Genomic DNA, 17,524 nt, shown 5'->3' with positions numbered 1-17,524 from the left:
TTAAAAGCTGTTTAACTGGATTAAACACTCGTCTCAAGGGTTGGATCTCATAATCTCGCTTCTTTCTTTATGAAATGGGGGGGCATACACCCGTCGTGCTATCATCTGCCGCTTCATTCTGATGAGCGTGAGTGATGAATATGCATGTTTAGGCAGAGCGGTGTCTAAATGCAAACAGCAGATTTTATAAGGAGGCTTGAAATGTTCCCTCAAGGGTCCAGTTTATGGTTCAGGATGATTTAGATCGTTATAAAACAGACATAATAATTTCCCTTGATATCTGTGACTTGGATTTTATGCTGATTTTTCCACTTTGGTGGTCAGGCAGGTTCAGGTTGGTCAGTCTGGTTTTTAAAATGCTGGATAGGCTGGTTGTACCTGCTGGACCAGCCTAAGACCAGTCTTCCAGGATGGGAAACCAGCAGAACCAGTCCAGTCTATCTATTTATGGGGTCAGTGTGAAAACCTAGTGATCTCTCTACATAGACGTATTTTACGTCATCCTACACCTGAGAAGAGGGCGTGTCTAAATTCTTAGATAATTTAAAATGCTCCTACTGAGGCGCCTTAATTCTGAGTGATAATCTGACTGAATGACGACGGATCGTCCGATTCTTCCTCAGCAATGAAGGCAATCCCAGCATGCAGTGCGGCATGACTTTTCTCACAAAAAATGACAAACGAATGCGGAGCAACCAACAGAGTTCTTTTCAAATGTAATTGAAATGTAGTTGAATTTGTATAAAGGTGTAATTATACAAGTGTCGTTTATTTGTAAATTCGGGCTCATCAGGGACAGTTTAACCAGTTTTTGGTACACGGAGGGAGACATTAGCGTTAGCTGGCGTGCTAGCGGGTTGTGCCGCCTCAGCCCGTCAGTTTGAACAGCCTGAGGCTAACTGTGTTAGCATAGTAAGCTAAAACTGCAGTGAAGTAATCATAATCCGCCATGTAAGTTCGATGTCTTATTGCAATCCTCTCTACCGAGGCAGCTGATCAGGTAGGCAGTAGGCAGCAAGGCAGCTCACAAGGTTTTCGGACAGACCGGCGGTCATGGCATTTAGCGGAGGCTTTTGTTTATTTTGTTCAGCCTGTTTGGTTAGCTCGGTGCTACTTCCTGTGCTCCTGTTTACCTTCCTGTCAGTCATGAGCTGCGCTCTGTTTCCACGCTCGGCTGAACGGCAGCGGCAGGCACTCGCTGGTTTAGTCGGTGGAGTTTGATGGAGTGTAACGTGACCGATTGAACAGTCGGGTCTGAGTGCGCCGTCACTCAATGCCACGCTGAGCGAGAGCGCTAAATGCTAACGCTGTCGCCGGAATTCTGCCGCTCTTCACTCTGCTTGGCTGCTCTTTTTCAGGTTCACGTGCGTATAAACAAGACTTTTATTTTATTAACTTCTAACAAGTGATGGATTTGTCGTCGCAGCACTGATATACACGATATGGGCAGAAGTATGTGGACACTTGGTAATGAGCTTGTCGGACATGCTGTTCCACACTTTTTGCTGCTATACCAGTTTTTACTCTTCTGGGAGGGCTTTTCACTTTGGGAATACAGGCCACTGGAGTTCCTCCACACCAGTCTCATCAAACCATCCTTAATGGGCATTGCTTTGTGAACTGAGGTGCATCCATGCTGGAACAGGAAAATACCTTCCCCATGTTATATATATTTTCTACACCTAAACACAATAATTAGAAAGGTCGTCCACATACTTTTGCCTTTAAAGTAGATTTAAGCTTAGATTTAGATATGTTTATGTTTACAGCCACATGTTCACCTCACACTTACTCACGTTTTCCCGTTCCAGGCACTCAGGTGATAAAACACGCCAGCGCACCAGAATTGAAACTTGTGAGTCGAATCTCAGCTTTGCTACGAACAACGATCGGCTCGTCCGTCGGGTCGGAGGCTGGAGAGGATTCATCGTACCTGATGCAATTACGACCTCTGCTGGCTGGTTGATGGCGCAGCACAGAGACGGGGGATAATGGGGATCAGTGCGTACGCGAGACTGGTGGAGGTAAAAAGAAGCGGTCGGCTACTGCACACGTCTCGGAGGGGGCGTGTGTTAGTCAGCATCAGTAGAGAGGAAGCGAAATGCAATCGGATAATTGGATACGACCATAACAGACCATAATGCTTGGTAGAATGTTTAGATTTAGATTTCCCAGGTTGCCCCTGTTGGGCCCCTGAGCAAGGCCCCTAACTCTCACTTGCTTGCCTTGATTTTGGTTCAATTAATTCAGGTGACATGTAAAAGATTGACCTGACCACTATTTGTTGAGGTACAGCAAGGGGGGAGAACATACAAAAAGGACCCGGCGATCGAACCCAGGACCTTCTTGCTGTGAGGCGACAGTGCTACCCACTGAGCCACTGTGTATTCAAACTAGCCTTATTTATATGGGCACAGTAACCTAAGGATTTTTTTCCAGTCAAACAGAACAGATGCAGATACATTTACACATGTGTCAGGTTTTTAATTTAACCTGCACGTTGTGTTGCTAGATTGTATTTTTTTTACTCTTCATTTACTTCTGGTCGTTTTGCTCATGTACAGTATAATAAACGCTGTTTTCTGATCAGCCTCGTGGTTCCAGACGTCAGCCAGAACCAGCGGGCAGCGATCTGTCCCGAAGCTTTCTAATCGAGTCGCAGAATACATTTATTACACGGAGAAAATAAATGATTTTCCAGCCTTAAATCCATCCGTGTAGCTGTGTACATTTCAGAGAGGAATTCAATTAGTGAAATTCTAGTCCATTAGTCGGTGTGTGTAGCCGGCACGTTTTATTAATCCAGCCGGCTGGAAACGAGCTCGCTTAATCAGCTAACCAAAAAAAATCTATATTTGAAAAGCTTGTGAAAAAAATGAGATTTTTTTGTTGGATGTTCATGGTCAGACGCGCTGAGGGTCTGTTCATTTTCCTGACGAGCTAGACGCCGTGTTTGTTACGAGCGCTCCTCTGGGTCCCAAATGAAGAATCAATACAGTGGTTTGATTATTCAGTTAAAAGACCTGTTGCAGTTAGGATGAGATTTGATAGCATGATACAAAATATATACAGTGTATATATATATATATATATATATATATATATATATATCTTATCCACTCATACCTGCACAACACACACTAACACACCACCACCATGTCAGTGTCACTGCAGTGCTGAGAATGATCCACCACCTAAATAATACCTGCTCTGTGGTGGTCCTGTGAGAGTCCTGACCATTGAAGAACAGGGTGAAAGCAGGCTAATAAGCATACAGAGAAACAGATGGACTACAGTCAGTAATTGTAGAACTACAGTGCTCCTATATGGTAAGTGGAGCTGATAAAACGGACAGTGAGTGTAGAAACAAGGAAAAACTTAAATTCCGTCAGCCCAGGCCTCCAGGGTGTAAAGATGCTGAATGCATGAATGCGAATGTGTGTAAACATTAGAACAGCACTGAACCCAAGAAGAAGGAGCTGCAGTATTTTCTGTATGAATGGACTTTATAACATTGACCGCATTAGTGCAGCGAAACCGGACAAGAACTCGATTCAGCCGACGCGGCGAGACGAAGAATGAACAGAAAAGCTTTCGGCGGTATAATGCCCGCCATGTACAGATCACATGATCTTACATTCGATTCTGCCTCGTCCTTTTCATTTGGGGGAATTACACTGATCAGCCATAACATTAAAACCACCTCCTTGTTTCTACACTCATTGTTTATTTTATCAGCTCCACTTACCATATAGAAGCACTTTGTAGTTCTACAATTACCGACTGTAGTCCATCTGTTTCTCTGCATGCTTTGTTACCCCCCTTTCATGCTGTTCTTTAATGGTCAGGACCCCCACAGGACCACCACAGAGCAGGTATTATTTAGGTGGTGGATGATTCTCAGCACTGCACTGACACTGACATGGTGGTGGTGTGTTAGTGTGTGTCGTGCTGGTATGAGTGGATCAGACACAGCAGCACTGATGGAGTTCTTAAATACCGTGTCCACTCACTGTCCACTCTGTTAGAAACTCCTACCTAGTTGGTCCACCTTGTAGATGTAAAGTAAGAGACGATCGCTCATCTATTGCTGCTGTTTGAGTCGGTCATCTTCTAGACCTTCATCAGTGCTCACAGGACGCTGCCCACGGGGCGCTGTTGGCTGGATGTTTTTGGTTGGTGGATGATTCTCAGTCCAGCAGTGCTACTGTGTCTGATCCACTCATACCAGCACAACACACACTAACACACCACCACCATGTCAGTGTCACTGCAGTGCTGAGAATGATCCACCACCCAAATAATACCTGCTCTGTGGTGGTCCTGTGGGGGTCCTGACCATTATAGAACAGCATGAAAGAGGGTAACAAAGTATGTAGAGAAACAGATGGACTACAGTCAGTAATTGTAGAACTACAAAGTGCTTCTATATGGTAAGTGGAGCTGATGTATATATATACTATATAGTCGTTTGCTTGGCCGGTCCATTTTTAAAAGCCCGTTTGAGCTTTGATGTGACTCTTTGAAGTGATATAAATAAAGGCTGTTGAGAGATGTGACGAGGGGACGGTGCGCTGTAATGTCCAGGTATGCCATCGGAGTAGGGGCGGAGAGGAGAGTCGGTGTCATGGCAACAGCGATGGAGCTCGCCATAGCAACCTGTAGACACTTCCTGGATGGCTGAGTGGGTCGCCGAGCTCTGCACACGAGACGGATCGTCTGAAAACCTAGCGTAGCGCTCTCTCTACACAGACGCATTTTCCGTCATCCTACGCTCCTGGGAAGCGGGCATGTCTAAATTCTTAGATACAGTGTATCACGAAAGTGAGTACACCCCTCACATTTCTGCAAATATTTCATTATATCTTTTCATGGGACAACACTATAGACATGAAACTTGGATATAACTAAGAGTAGTCAGTGTACAGCTTGTATAGCAGTGTAGATTTACTGTCTTCTGAAAATAACTCAACACACAGCCATTAATGTCTAAATAGCTGGCAACATAAGTGAGTACACCCCACAGTGAACATGTCCAAATTGAGCCTAAAGTGTCAATATTTTGTGTGACCACCATTATTATCACTGCCTTAACCCTCCTGGGCATGGAATTCACCAGAGCTGCACAGGTTGCTACTGGAATCCTCTTCCACTCCTCCGTGATGACATCACGGAGCTGGTGGATGTTAGACACCTTAAACTCCTCCACCTTCCACTTGAGGATGCGCCACAGGTGCTCAATTGGGTTTAGTCCATCACCTTTACCTTCAGCTTCCTCAGCAAGGCAGTTGTCATCTTGGAGGTTGTGTTTGGGGTCGTTATCCTGTTGGAAAACTGCCATGAGGCCCAGTTTTCGAAGGGAGGGGATCATGCTCTGTTTCAGAATGTCACAGTACATGTTGGAATTCATGTTTCCCTCAATGAACTGCAGCTCCCCAGTGCCAGCAACACTCATGCAGCCCAAGACCATGATGCTACCACCACCATGCTTGACTGTAGGCAAGATACAGTTGTCTTGGTACTTCTCACCAGGGCGCCGCCACACATGCTGGACACCATCTGAGCCAAACAAGTTTATCTTGGTCTCGTCAGACCACAGGGCAGTCCAGTAATCCATGTTCTTGGACTGCTTGTCTTCAGCAAACTGTTTGCTGGCTTTCTTGTGCGTCAGCTTCCTTCTGGGATGACGACCATGCAGACCGAGTTGATGCAGTGTGCGGCGTATGGTCTGAGCACTGACAGGCTGACCTCCCACGTGTTCAACCTCTGCAGCAATGCTGGCAGCACTCATGTGTCTATTTTTTAAAGCCAACCTCTGGATATGACGCCGAACACGTGGACTCAACTTCTTTGGTCGACCCTGGCGAAGCCTGTTCCGAGTGGAACCTGTCCTGGAAAACCGCTGTATGACCTTGGCCACCATGCTGTAGCTCAGTTTCAGGGTGTTAGCAATCTTCTTATAGCCCAGGCCATCTTTGTGGAGAGCAACAATTCTATTTCTCACATCCTCAGAGAGTTCTTTGCCATGAGGTGCCATGTTGAATATCCAGTGGCCAGTATGAGAGAATTGTACCCAAAACACCAAATTTAACAGCCCTGCTCCCCATTTACACCTGGGACCTTGACACATGACACCAGGGAGGGACAACGACACATTTGGGCACAATTTGGACATGTTCACTGTGGGGTGTACTCACTTATGTTGCCAGCTATTTAGACATTAATGGCTGTGTGTTGAGTTATTTTCAGAAGACAGTAAATCTACACTGCTATACAAGCTGTACACTGACTATTCTAAGTTATATCCAAGTTTCATGTCTATAGTGTTGTCCCATGAAAAGATATAATGAAATATTTGCAGAAATGTGAGGGGTGTACTCACTTTTGTGATACACTGTATTTCGGGTTTCGGATTCAGCTCACACACATGCTGAAGAAACAGTCGCCGTCCGCTATTCTAATGAGTCTCTTTGGTGACGGGGCCGTCACTCCCCTCCTTTCTTTTCCTAATTTGACATGCTTCACCAGGACTGATGCCCCCGCTCGCTCGCCCCCCTTCCCCCCGATCTGACTCTCTAATGAACGAACGGAGGATGGAGGGAAGGAGAAAGTTAGGGAGGGGGGTGAATACAGAACACAAAACTTCACCCTGGGTTGCAATTAAAGTGCGAAGCGTCAGTCAATCATCATGTTTACTACAAACAGCGGCTCAGAAGGAAGGAGAAGAATTCAGGCAGCGAGCCAGTCGCATCAGACCTCCGTTTGGAGCTGCGAGTTCATTAGCATACGAATGTTCGGGGGTAGAGATCCCACTCGATGCCAGAATGGACGAGTGTATTTGTTTAAAATTCTCCTAATTTGGTTGGTGCAAGCAACAGGATAAACAGGGGTGCTGCTGGGAATCTTGGGGCCCCTTTAAAAAGTATGCATTGGGCCTTTTCAGAACTCAAGTTACATTATTCTGGCTTTTCATCTATGCTGGCTGAATGGTTAAATGGATGGATGAATGGATGGCTGAATGGTTGAATGGATGTATATATGGATGGATGGGTAGATGAATGCATGGATGGGTGAACGGCTGAATGGTTGAATGGATGGATATTTGGATGGATTACTGGATGGATGAATGGTTGGATCAATGCATTGATGACTGGATGGATGGTTGGTTTGATCAATGGATGGATGGCTGAATGAATGACTGGATGGTTGGTTGGATGGATCGATGGATGGATGGATGGCTGAATGAACGACTGGATGAATGGATGAGTGGCTAGCGTATTTTACCGCCCCTACACCTAATGCCTTGCAGTAACCATAGCAGTAACCATAGTAGCATATCCAGCACTAATAAACATGGTTGATGGATGACTGGATGGATGGATGGTTGGATTAATGAATGGATTGATAGTTGGATAAATGGTTGGTTGGTTGGGTCGATGAATGGATGACTGGATGGATGGTTGGTTGGATTAATGAATGGACTGATAGTTGGATAAATGGTTGGTTGGTTGGTTGGTTGGGTCGATGAATGGATGACTGGATGGATGAATGGATGACTGGATGGATGGTTGGGTGGCTAACTTATTTACCACCACTCCACCTGAGTGCCCTGCAGTATCCATAGCTATAGTACCATAGTAGCATAGCTGGCTATATTTGTGAAGTACCTCGTCCACCACTGATAAACATGGTTGATGGATGGATGGATGGATGGATGGATTAATGGAGGGCTGAATTGATGGTTTGTTGGTTGAATCGATGGCTGAATGGATGGAAGGTTGGATGGTTGTGTGGCTACCTTATTTACCACCACTCCACCTGAGTGCCCTGCAGTTACCATAGTTATAGTAGTCTATAGTAACCATAGTAGCATAGCTGGCTTTTTATGTGAAGTAGCTCATCCAGCACTGATAAACAATAATTATATTCTATATGTTGTGTTTCCTATAGACTTCCATTAAACATGATTATTTTTATCTTGAGAAATGAAACAAGCTACATTTAGTTAGCAAACACGTGTATGAGCTAGCTATGCTGTGGTGAACAAGGCAGAATAAACACGACCCGGACGCCGAGCCGCTGGATCTTTTGTTCCGAACTGAAATGAGCTCCGGGTACCAAGGACGCGAGGAAAGAAAAGCAGCGGCGCGCTCTTGTTTACGAGGGTTATAAATGTCCTCCACAGCTGCACCTGACAGCTGCTGTCCCGTTTGACCTAAGCGTCCGTTTATTGGTGTGTCGGTCCACCTGGATCCCGCACTAATGGACTTTTCTGCTTGCTAGCACTCCGCGTTCTTTTGATCGGTAATAAGGTCGATTTAAAGACTTTTGTTACGCTTGATCTGTTTAAACCCCTGGGTACCCGTGTACCCGCCGCCACCTCGGAGAGAATGAAAACATGGCGTAATTAAAAGAGAACTCGATTAGCCTGACTAGCTTTGACCTTTGTTTGTGGGTGAACTCGCTCAGTCGTAAGAGTGAAGTAATGGCGACGTGGACGCGCTTCATCTGTACCTCGCTGCTGGGCTCCACGGCTTCTGAATGAATGTGTCCACTGTGTGTTTGCAGTCCTCAGAATGCACTAAAAAAGGCTCCAAACCCACCATGTCCCTGACCAGGATAAACTGCTTGCTGAGGCATCCTGGGGCATCACAGTCACGTTGTGGGTAGCGCTGTACCCTCACAGCAAGAAGATCCTGCGGTCAGTTGATTCCCCAGTCTGTTGACCAGAGTCCTTTCTCTTTGAAGTTTGCATGTTCTCCCCGTGTCTGTGTGGGTTTCCTCCTGGTGTTCCGATTTCCTCCCACAGTCTGAAGACGTGCACTCACTAAGACCAACTGGAGAAACTTCAAACTGCCCCAAGTGTAATGGAGTGATGACCCATGAGGGGTGTTTCTTTGCCCCTCGCCCAATGAACCGGACCCACTGCGACCTTGACCGGGATAAAGCAGCTGCTTTTATCCAAAGCCATTGTGGGTTAAATGCCCTGCTCAGGAGTCCAGTTTGAGTGACCTGAGCACTTCATACATCACTGATTGTTTTATAAGCTACTCGTACCATACAGATGAAAATTTCCAACTGTAGCCCCCACCTTGCCCCCCCACCCCGTTTATCAATCAAAAGGGACCCCAGGTTCCCAACAACACTGCTGCACCTGTTACACTCCTAATGTATCATTACAACAGTAATAACCGCTTTCGACAGTTTAACCGCTTTCGGTACACGGAGGGAGACGTTTGCTGGCATGCTAGCGGTTGTGCCACCTGATGCTAACTGTGTTAGCTTAGTAATTGGCGTCTAAGTAGTGCGTCTAAATAATCTGCCTTATGAGTTGTCCCTTTTTATTTAGGCAGCTTTATTTAGGTTTTCGGACAGACCCAATATTTTGCGACAGTGGGAACCTAGTGGGTAAAGCTTTGGGCTGTCAATCAGAAGATTGTCGGTTTAAATCCTGCCTCTTCTATGCAGCCACGGTTGGACCCTTGAGCAAAGGCGTTCCTTCTCTTCTTCTTCACCCTCTCCTGAACGAGCCCGGATTTAAACATGAGTTATTAAGTCAGTGCTACCGAAGTTAGCCGGTGAAGAATAACATTAGCAGCACCGCGCACACAGGGACCGGCGCCGTCCACCCGTAACCCGCTCTCCGTGTTATTAGCCAGCAGCGTTTTAACCTCCGTCAGCGCTTTGCCGTGCCGTGCCGCAAGCTCATTACATTTACGCAGGAAGAGAAAGGGAGGGAGAAATGAATCGGAGGCGGCGACGGTCGGGACAGGAGCCGGACCCGCCGGGATAAATCAAAACCCCTTCCGACAGCTTTATGTCCCCGCAGAGGCGAAAGCGGCAAACCTTAAGTGGATAGGATGGAAACGTTCTTTTATTTTACTCTCTACTGTGTACAGGGACGAACCGGCTTGTTTGAATATCGACGAATCAGGAGTCGTGTTGTGGTATTTATTTAATTAGGTGTTTTAATGAATTGAAGTGGACGCAGGTATTTAACCACTTCAGCTTTTCTTATTTAATATACGTCCAGTACAAATGTCCACTTATTACACATATTCGTACACGTCATGAGCATCGTGCGTATAAATAACAAACGAACAAAAGAACAAATATTTTTAAGTCTTGGTTTTCGCAAACAGCAGCCAGTTACAGCAGCTCCGTCGTTTCTTGTTTCATTTTGTAGTTTTTTATATAAACCCTGTAAAACCCGTCTTATTTTCTCACATTTTTTTTGCTACCGGCAGGCTGGGCGCCTACACGAACACTGATTGGCTCGTTCGCAGGAAGGGTGCTGCACTTACGCCCCCTGCTGGCTGATCGATGGCACCGCACAGTGACGAGGGATAATGGGGATCAGTGCGTGACTCTCTGTACTCGCCTCGTGCAGGTGAAAAGAAGCGGTCGGCTACTGCACACGTGTCGGAGGGGCGCGTGTTAGTCACGGTTCTCCTCAATCACAGTGGAGATCAACATCAGTAGAGAGGAAGCGAAATGCAAACTGGTCATCGGATACGACTAGATTGGGAGGAAAATTGGGAAGGGGGGGTTATAACTAAACACGGTCAACCAAGGGGGGTCCTACAGTGGCAACTTCCAATTATTAGTCCAGTACTTCAACCGCAGAGCTGAAACTGCCCCACACCTTCCGATGGCAAGGCTGTTATGCTGCTACCCCCCCCCCCCCCCCCCAACCGATGGCGAGGCTGTTATGCTGCTACCCCCCCCCCCCCCCAACACCTCTCAGATGCCTCTAAATGAAAAAATGTCTTTAAATAAAAGCATCTCCAGATTTTTCCTTTAGCGCTGTTCAGTCCCGCTCCTCACCCGTACACCTCCGCCCTCCCCCCTGCATCTTTCTTTTATGTCGTATTTTAATGTCGCCAGTTAATTTAGCTAAAAGACAGACGTGCCCCTGGGAGGGGTGGTACGGGGTGATATTTCATGATACATCAAGTCTCGAGCACAATAACCCCCCCCCCCCCCCCCCCCACACACACACACACACACACACACAGATTTCTCCTGATTGTCCAAGCAGCAATTTTGTCTGCTGCGGGCGCTGCCAGTCGTGCCAGCTAGGGGGCGCCCTGCCGACTGGAGAGTTCAGAATCCCAGCGCATATTTTAGACATGCTCAGTTTCCCTCCATTTCATTGTCGACCTCGTTTTCATACCCGATATCCATGCTGGCCGAGGAGTAAAAGTGATAGCTCAGTGGTTAAGGTACTGAACTAGTAATCAGAAGGTTGACGGTTCAAGCCCCATCACCACCAAGTTGCCACTGTTGGGCCCCTGAGCAAGGCCCTTAACCCTCCATTGCTTAAAATCATGTTCAGTCATAACTGTAAGTCGCTTTGTATAAAAGCGTCTGCTAAATGCTGAAAATGTAAATGTAACACAGCTAGCACTTTATATTAAGAGCAGGTGTAGCCTAGTGGTTAAGGTACTAGACTAGCAATCAAAAGGTTGCTGGCTCAAGCCCCACCACTGCCAGGTTATGGCCCTTAACCCTCAGTTAATTAGACATGCTTTTTTATATTAATGCAAAATATTAGAAGTGTGTGTCTGATCAGCTCCACGTAGTTTTTTTATACAGTAACTCAAACCTGCTTCTACTGTCGTCAGTAATTGTCATCTTTTCTCCGATCAGTCTCCGTGTTGTTGGATTTTATCAGTATGAGTGTCTCTATAACTCAGCAGGCGAGCGTGTAACGTTGATCCCGTGCCCGCGAGATGAATAGCTGTTTTTTTTTTCCAGCTTTGCCGCTCGTCAGCACTTTTATTCAGCGCTCGATCCGCCGGCCCGTTCTCCCGCTCCACTTCATCACCGTTTATTTCCCTCCGCCGTGTTTTATACGCCGTTAGACAAAATGGATTCCTGTTCCTCCGGGTCTGATTCAGAGTCCGCACTCTCAGCCGGGACAGCCCGGACCAGTCGGGTCGTATTTCACCTCTCCCGGGGTGGCGTTGGCAGGGCCGCGTCGATGGGACGTACCGCCGGGATTAAAGGGAGTGTCGGGGTGCTGGAGATCTTCTAACCTGTTCAGGCCTCGGAGCAGCATGTTCCACCGTCTGCTGTCAAATTATTCTTGGAGTTTTAAATTCCTCCCACAGTCCAAAGACGTGCACTCACTAAGACCAACTGGAGATACTACAAACTGCCCCAAGTGTGATGGACTGGCGACCCATGCGGGGTGTTTTTTTTGCCTCTCACCTAATGAACCAGACCCACCGCGACCTTGACCGGGATAAAGCAGCCGCTTTTATCCAAAGCAACTTGCACTTCTGACCAGATACGATCCGATCCAAGCCATTGTGGGTTAAATGCCCTGCTCAGGGGTCCAGTTTGCAGTGGAAGGGCCTGTTTTTTTGCTTCTCGTCCAATGAACCAGACCCACCATGACCTTGACCGGGCCGCTTTTATCCAAAGCAACTTGCACTTCTGACCAAATGCGATCCGATCCAAGCCATTGTGGGTTAAATGCCCTGCTCAGGGGTCCAGTTTGAGTGACCTGAGCACTACATACATCACTGATTGTTTTATAAGCTACTCGTACCATACAGATGAACCTTGTGGGTATAAAATTGCCATCTGTAGCCCCCACTTTGCCCCCCCCCCCCACCTCGTTTATCAATCGAAAGGGACCTCAGGTTCCCAACAACACTGCTGCACCTGTTACACTCCTTATGTATCGTTACAATGTTAGTCAGTGACAGTTTAACCGCTTACAGTACACGGAGGGAGACGTTAGCTGGCGTGTTAGCAGGTTGTGTCGCCTAACTGTGCTAGCTTAGTAATCGGCGTCTGAGTAGTGCGTCTAAATAATCTGCCTTATGAGCTGGATGTCTTATTAGAATCTTGTTTATTTAGGCAGCTGCACTAGGTAGGCAGCATGCAGCAAGGCAGTTCACTAGGTTTTGGAACAGACCCAATATGTTGGGACAGTGGGAGCCTAGTGGGTAAAGCTTTGGGCTGTCAATCAGAACATTCTTGCATGTTCAACCATCTGCTATTTCTGTGCATGTCGAATTATTCTACATTTATTTTCATTTTGCTCCTTAATGAAGTCCTAAATTCAGCTGAACCCTCTTCAGATCCGTACAGTCGAGTTCCTGCCAGAAAACCAGCTCTGTGGGTGCGTTTGCTTTCCCCAAACTATTTGCTTAGCAGATGTTTTTGACAGGCTCTGCAGATGTTACCCAGGCCCTGCATGAGTTCCTGTGAAAGCTATATTGACAAAATATGGACCTTGGACGCGCAGGGGTCCACTTTTCATCGTAATTGAAAGAAAATATTTGTTTAACAGACCCCCGATGGAAAGACATCGTAGCGTAGCACGGCGCTAGTGAAACTGGACCCTGTTTGTGTGGGCGGTTACCGCTGGAACTCACGAACGTCAACGTCATAGATCAAAGTTCACTCGGAGTCTCGGGGGGGGTGTTTCAGAAGTATTGAGCGGTTTAGCCGGCCTGTTATCATCTCCTCTATTAAAGCGCTGACCTTTAGCAAATCCCATTCTATATATAATATACATTTATTATAATATTTAATAGAATTTAGTTATCAGTAATAACATTAAAACCACCTCCTTGTTTCTACACTCACTGTCCATTTTATCAGCTCCACTAACCATATAGAAGCACTTTGTAGTTCTACAATTACTGACTGTAGTCCATCTGTTTCTCTGCATGCTTTGTTTCCCCCTTTCATGCTGTTCTTCAATGGTCAGGACCCCCACAGGACCACCACAGAGCAGGTATTATTTGGGTGGTGGATCATTCTCAGCACTGTAGTGACACTGACATGGTGGTGGTGTGTTAGTGTGTGTTGTGCTGGTATGAGTGGATTTAATCACCTCACTGTCACTGCTGGACTGAGAATCGTCCACCAACCAAAAACATCCAGCCAACAGCGCCCCGTGGGCAGCGTCCTGTGACCACTGATGAAGGTCTAGAAGATGACCGACTCACACCAACAGCAGCAATAGATGAGCGATCGTCTCCGACTTTACATCTACAAGGTGGACCGACTAGGTAGGAGCATCTAATAGAGTGGACAGTGAGTGGACACGGTATTTAAAATCCACCCATACCAGCACAACACACACTAACACACCACCACAATGTCAGTGCTGAGAATGATCCACCATCTAAATAATACCTGCTCTGTGGTGGTCCTGTGGGGGTCCTGACCATTAACAAAGCATGCAGAGAAACAGATGGACTACAGTCAGTAATTGTAGAACTATAAAGGGCTTCTATATGGTAAGTGGAGCTGATAGGATGGACAGTGAGTGTAGAAATCATTAAAAAAATTAAGAAATCTGGTTTAATTACGTCATCACTGCAGGCCGAGGAAAAACAGTCTGGAAAATGTAGTTGTGGTTTTTATCTGATTGATACAGACGCTGTGATGTCATTAGTTCAGTTTTCTTTGGCTGTTTTCCACAAATGGGTTAGAAGAGGGAAAATAATATAGTTTTCCAAACCTCTGGCTGTACATGGCCTTTCTGACAGAAAGAAAAGCCACATGTGGGGCGTATTTACATTTCTGGCATTCAGCAGACACGTCCATTTAAAGTGACTTACAGTTAAGTGTTAAGAGCCTTGCTCAAGAGTCCAACGGTGGCAGCTTGCCAGTGGTGAAGCTTTAACCAAAGATCTTATATTTACTGCTCCATTATGGTCAAATTTCCACATACATGTACGTTTGGTTCTGTTCAACCCATCTTCTGTGAGGACCTTCACCAGTCCCACAGTCCGTCCCCTGTGGTCGTCCGTCAGTGCTGGACTTCATCATCACGTGGTTTTGCTTGGCCTGATCCCAGCGCATTCTGAAATCCAGAGGAGCATTTGCAGGCCCTTCCGCCAGGATGGAAATTTTAGGACAAGCGTGGGCACGACACAAAGCCGGGTCACCTTCTTGTTCTGGATCAGGAAGCTGTGGATGGTCCTCGGTTTTCCTGTGAAGGCCCAGAGGAACTGCGTTCCAGACCTGAACAGGCTGCTGGTTTCCTTTAACCAACATGTGGGTGGAAGCTGAGAACAAATCGATTCAGTTCTGTGTTGTTCTGTATCTCGGTTTGTGTTCTTGTTTGTGCTTCATCTCTGTTAGAAGCTCGCTGAGGCAGTGAGGAGTCAGGACTGGGACTGCTGGCATCGCTGGCACTGACTCCTATTCTCAGATAATCAGCAATTTCACATTTTAAGAAGCATTTGGTGCTTCTATTGTGTCTGAAATACAACCTGGACTGTGTGCCAACACCTACACACTTACCCGCTCACACCTACAGGCAGTTTTCCAGCAGCCAATCCACTTACTGGATGTTTTTTCCCTAGTATGTATGTAAAACAGTTATAATTATTGCCCCACCCAATTCAAAATGAGCCGTTTTTTGTGTTCAAGTGCCTCATGTTTACTGGTTAATCTGCACTATGAGGCGTCCTAGCAATCCTACGGCAATTCAGTTAGCAATCGTTAGTCAAAATGTCCAAGATGTCAAAGTCTAAAGCAGCTAACTCGGGTAACTGAGTTTGGGAAACTCATAACCAGTTCTGTGGATGCAGAGGGGGTCAAAACACGGATGAGAATTTTCATCTTTGAGACCGTTGCTGGATGTTCTAGGTTTACATTCAACTCTTAAGGTGGCTGTGCTGTGTATTGTAGCTTTTTTTCATTCTATCATTTAATTTATGAGTGTAATCTCATGAAAACGAGGTCGGTGTGACGACCTTCTGGTGTGAATGTCAGAGAACAATCGTTTAGTGAAGATCAGATCGTTTCTCTACACAACCCGAGCTGAGCCGTGTGTTTTTCTCTTGCTTTGTTAGTCTGATAAACTGGATGATTTTCTCGGCGTGGCGCTGAGGCGTTGGGTACCTGAGTGTATGAAGGAAAACAGCATGCAGGTGGCCTGACCTTTTAAATAATTCACACACACACACACACACACAGCTCTGAGACAGCCATCCAAACAAGCTTCAAATGAATGAATGAATGTTTTATGCTGGTGAGTATTTGAGCTAAAGGTCAAGGCCTGGTCCCAAATTACACCCCTGACGTCCTGTTGAGTTCATCCACCAGGAAGCGCTGATGGTTTCCATCCTAAGTGTGACTGTGTTCTGTGTTCATGCCCTATCGAAATGTATTTATTTTATCCAAATACTATCTAGGCCAACCGGGGGGGGGTTCAGTTGTAAGCCAGGTTTTCTCGTCCAACATCTATCTGACCTCACTCATTTTAAAATTTGATTAGGCATGAATTCCCACAGACACACTCCAAAATCTCCGGTGATGTGTCATGTTAATGTGTTGTGCTGTTATTATTTTTTGATGTGATGGTGTTGCTAATGTGGTGTTGTTGATGTGTTGTTGATATGTTTTTCATGTGTTGGTATTCTAGATGTGTTGATGTGGTGTAGCTGTAGTGATGTGTTGTGTTGTTGATATAGTGTTGCGTTGTTGTATTGATGTGGTGTTGATATGTTGGTAATGTGGTGTTGATGTAGGGTTAAATTGTGTTGAAGTGATGTGGTGATTTTGTTGTTGTGTTGTTGTGTTGGTGTTCTAGATGTTGTGTTGGTGTGTTGTTGATGTGCTGTTTTTGATATAGTGTTGTTGTTGTTGTGTTGGTGTGTTGTTGATGTGGTGTTTTCGATATAGTATTTTGTTGTGTTGATATGGTGCAGATTATGTGCTGATGTGGTGTTGATGTAATTATTTTGTGTTGTGTTAATGTGTTGTGTTGATAATGTGTTGATTTGTGAGTTGGTTAAAAGTCTCTCCACCCAACATCCATGTTAAGTATCAGCAGTTCCTTTTATGGCCACAGGGTGTCAGTACTAACGGATACACACACACACACGCACACACACACACACACACTCAGCCTGGAATCTAGTGCTCAGTCAGGACAGGGTACACAAGTGAGCTGGAGGACACTTTAGGATCAGTACATAAGGTCATGTTGTGGTAGATCCGTAGCACTTTTACCGCAGAACAAGTCTCAAAGCTGCACTACAGAGATCCAGGTTCAAAACTCATGGGTAACCTGTAACTACCAGTCCTGTCATGAATGGAACCAAAGTGTGAAACATCACCTTAACAACCTTATTGATAAATAAAATCAATAGAAGATGAAGGAGAAGCTGAGGAACTGAATGTATTTTTATAGAATAGAAAAATATGGATGAAAATAGTTGCAATCAACCACAGAAATTTAATCATCTGCCTCAAATGAATGAAATGGTTTAGCAGTGATTATTTATCACATCTTCATGTAATATTTTGTAATATTCTTTATGTAATATGAATTATTAGTCATCGTTTACTCTGCGTCTATAATAAGAAGCAAAGAGTTGGTTTAGGCTTAATTTGTGTGATGAGTTACATCTACAGTACAGTAAATTAACTGCAGAAGAGAGGCTGATTGTGCAGATTTGCTTTACTTCTGGTCACCTTCGTAGTCTAGCTGTCGGTGTGTTAATAGCTCTCGTTGTGTGTGTGTGTGTGTGTGTTTTGT

General features: G+C 45.7%; 1 protein-coding gene across 1 annotated transcript in view; it reads left to right on the top strand.

The window, feature by feature from the left end:
- ctbp2l (C-terminal binding protein 2, like) overlaps nucleotides 1-17,524 on the top strand; it is a 61,279-nt gene that overhangs the window by 15,411 nt on the left and 28,344 nt on the right. The window lies entirely within an intron of this gene.

Source organism: Trichomycterus rosablanca, chromosome 10 (genome assembly GCF_030014385.1).
Source record: "Trichomycterus rosablanca isolate fTriRos1 chromosome 10, fTriRos1.hap1, whole genome shotgun sequence".
NCBI lineage: Eukaryota > Metazoa > Chordata > Actinopteri > Siluriformes > Trichomycteridae > Trichomycterus > Trichomycterus rosablanca.
The sequence above is the reverse complement of the archived record's forward strand: the minus strand, read 5'-3'. Positions and strand labels throughout refer to the sequence as shown.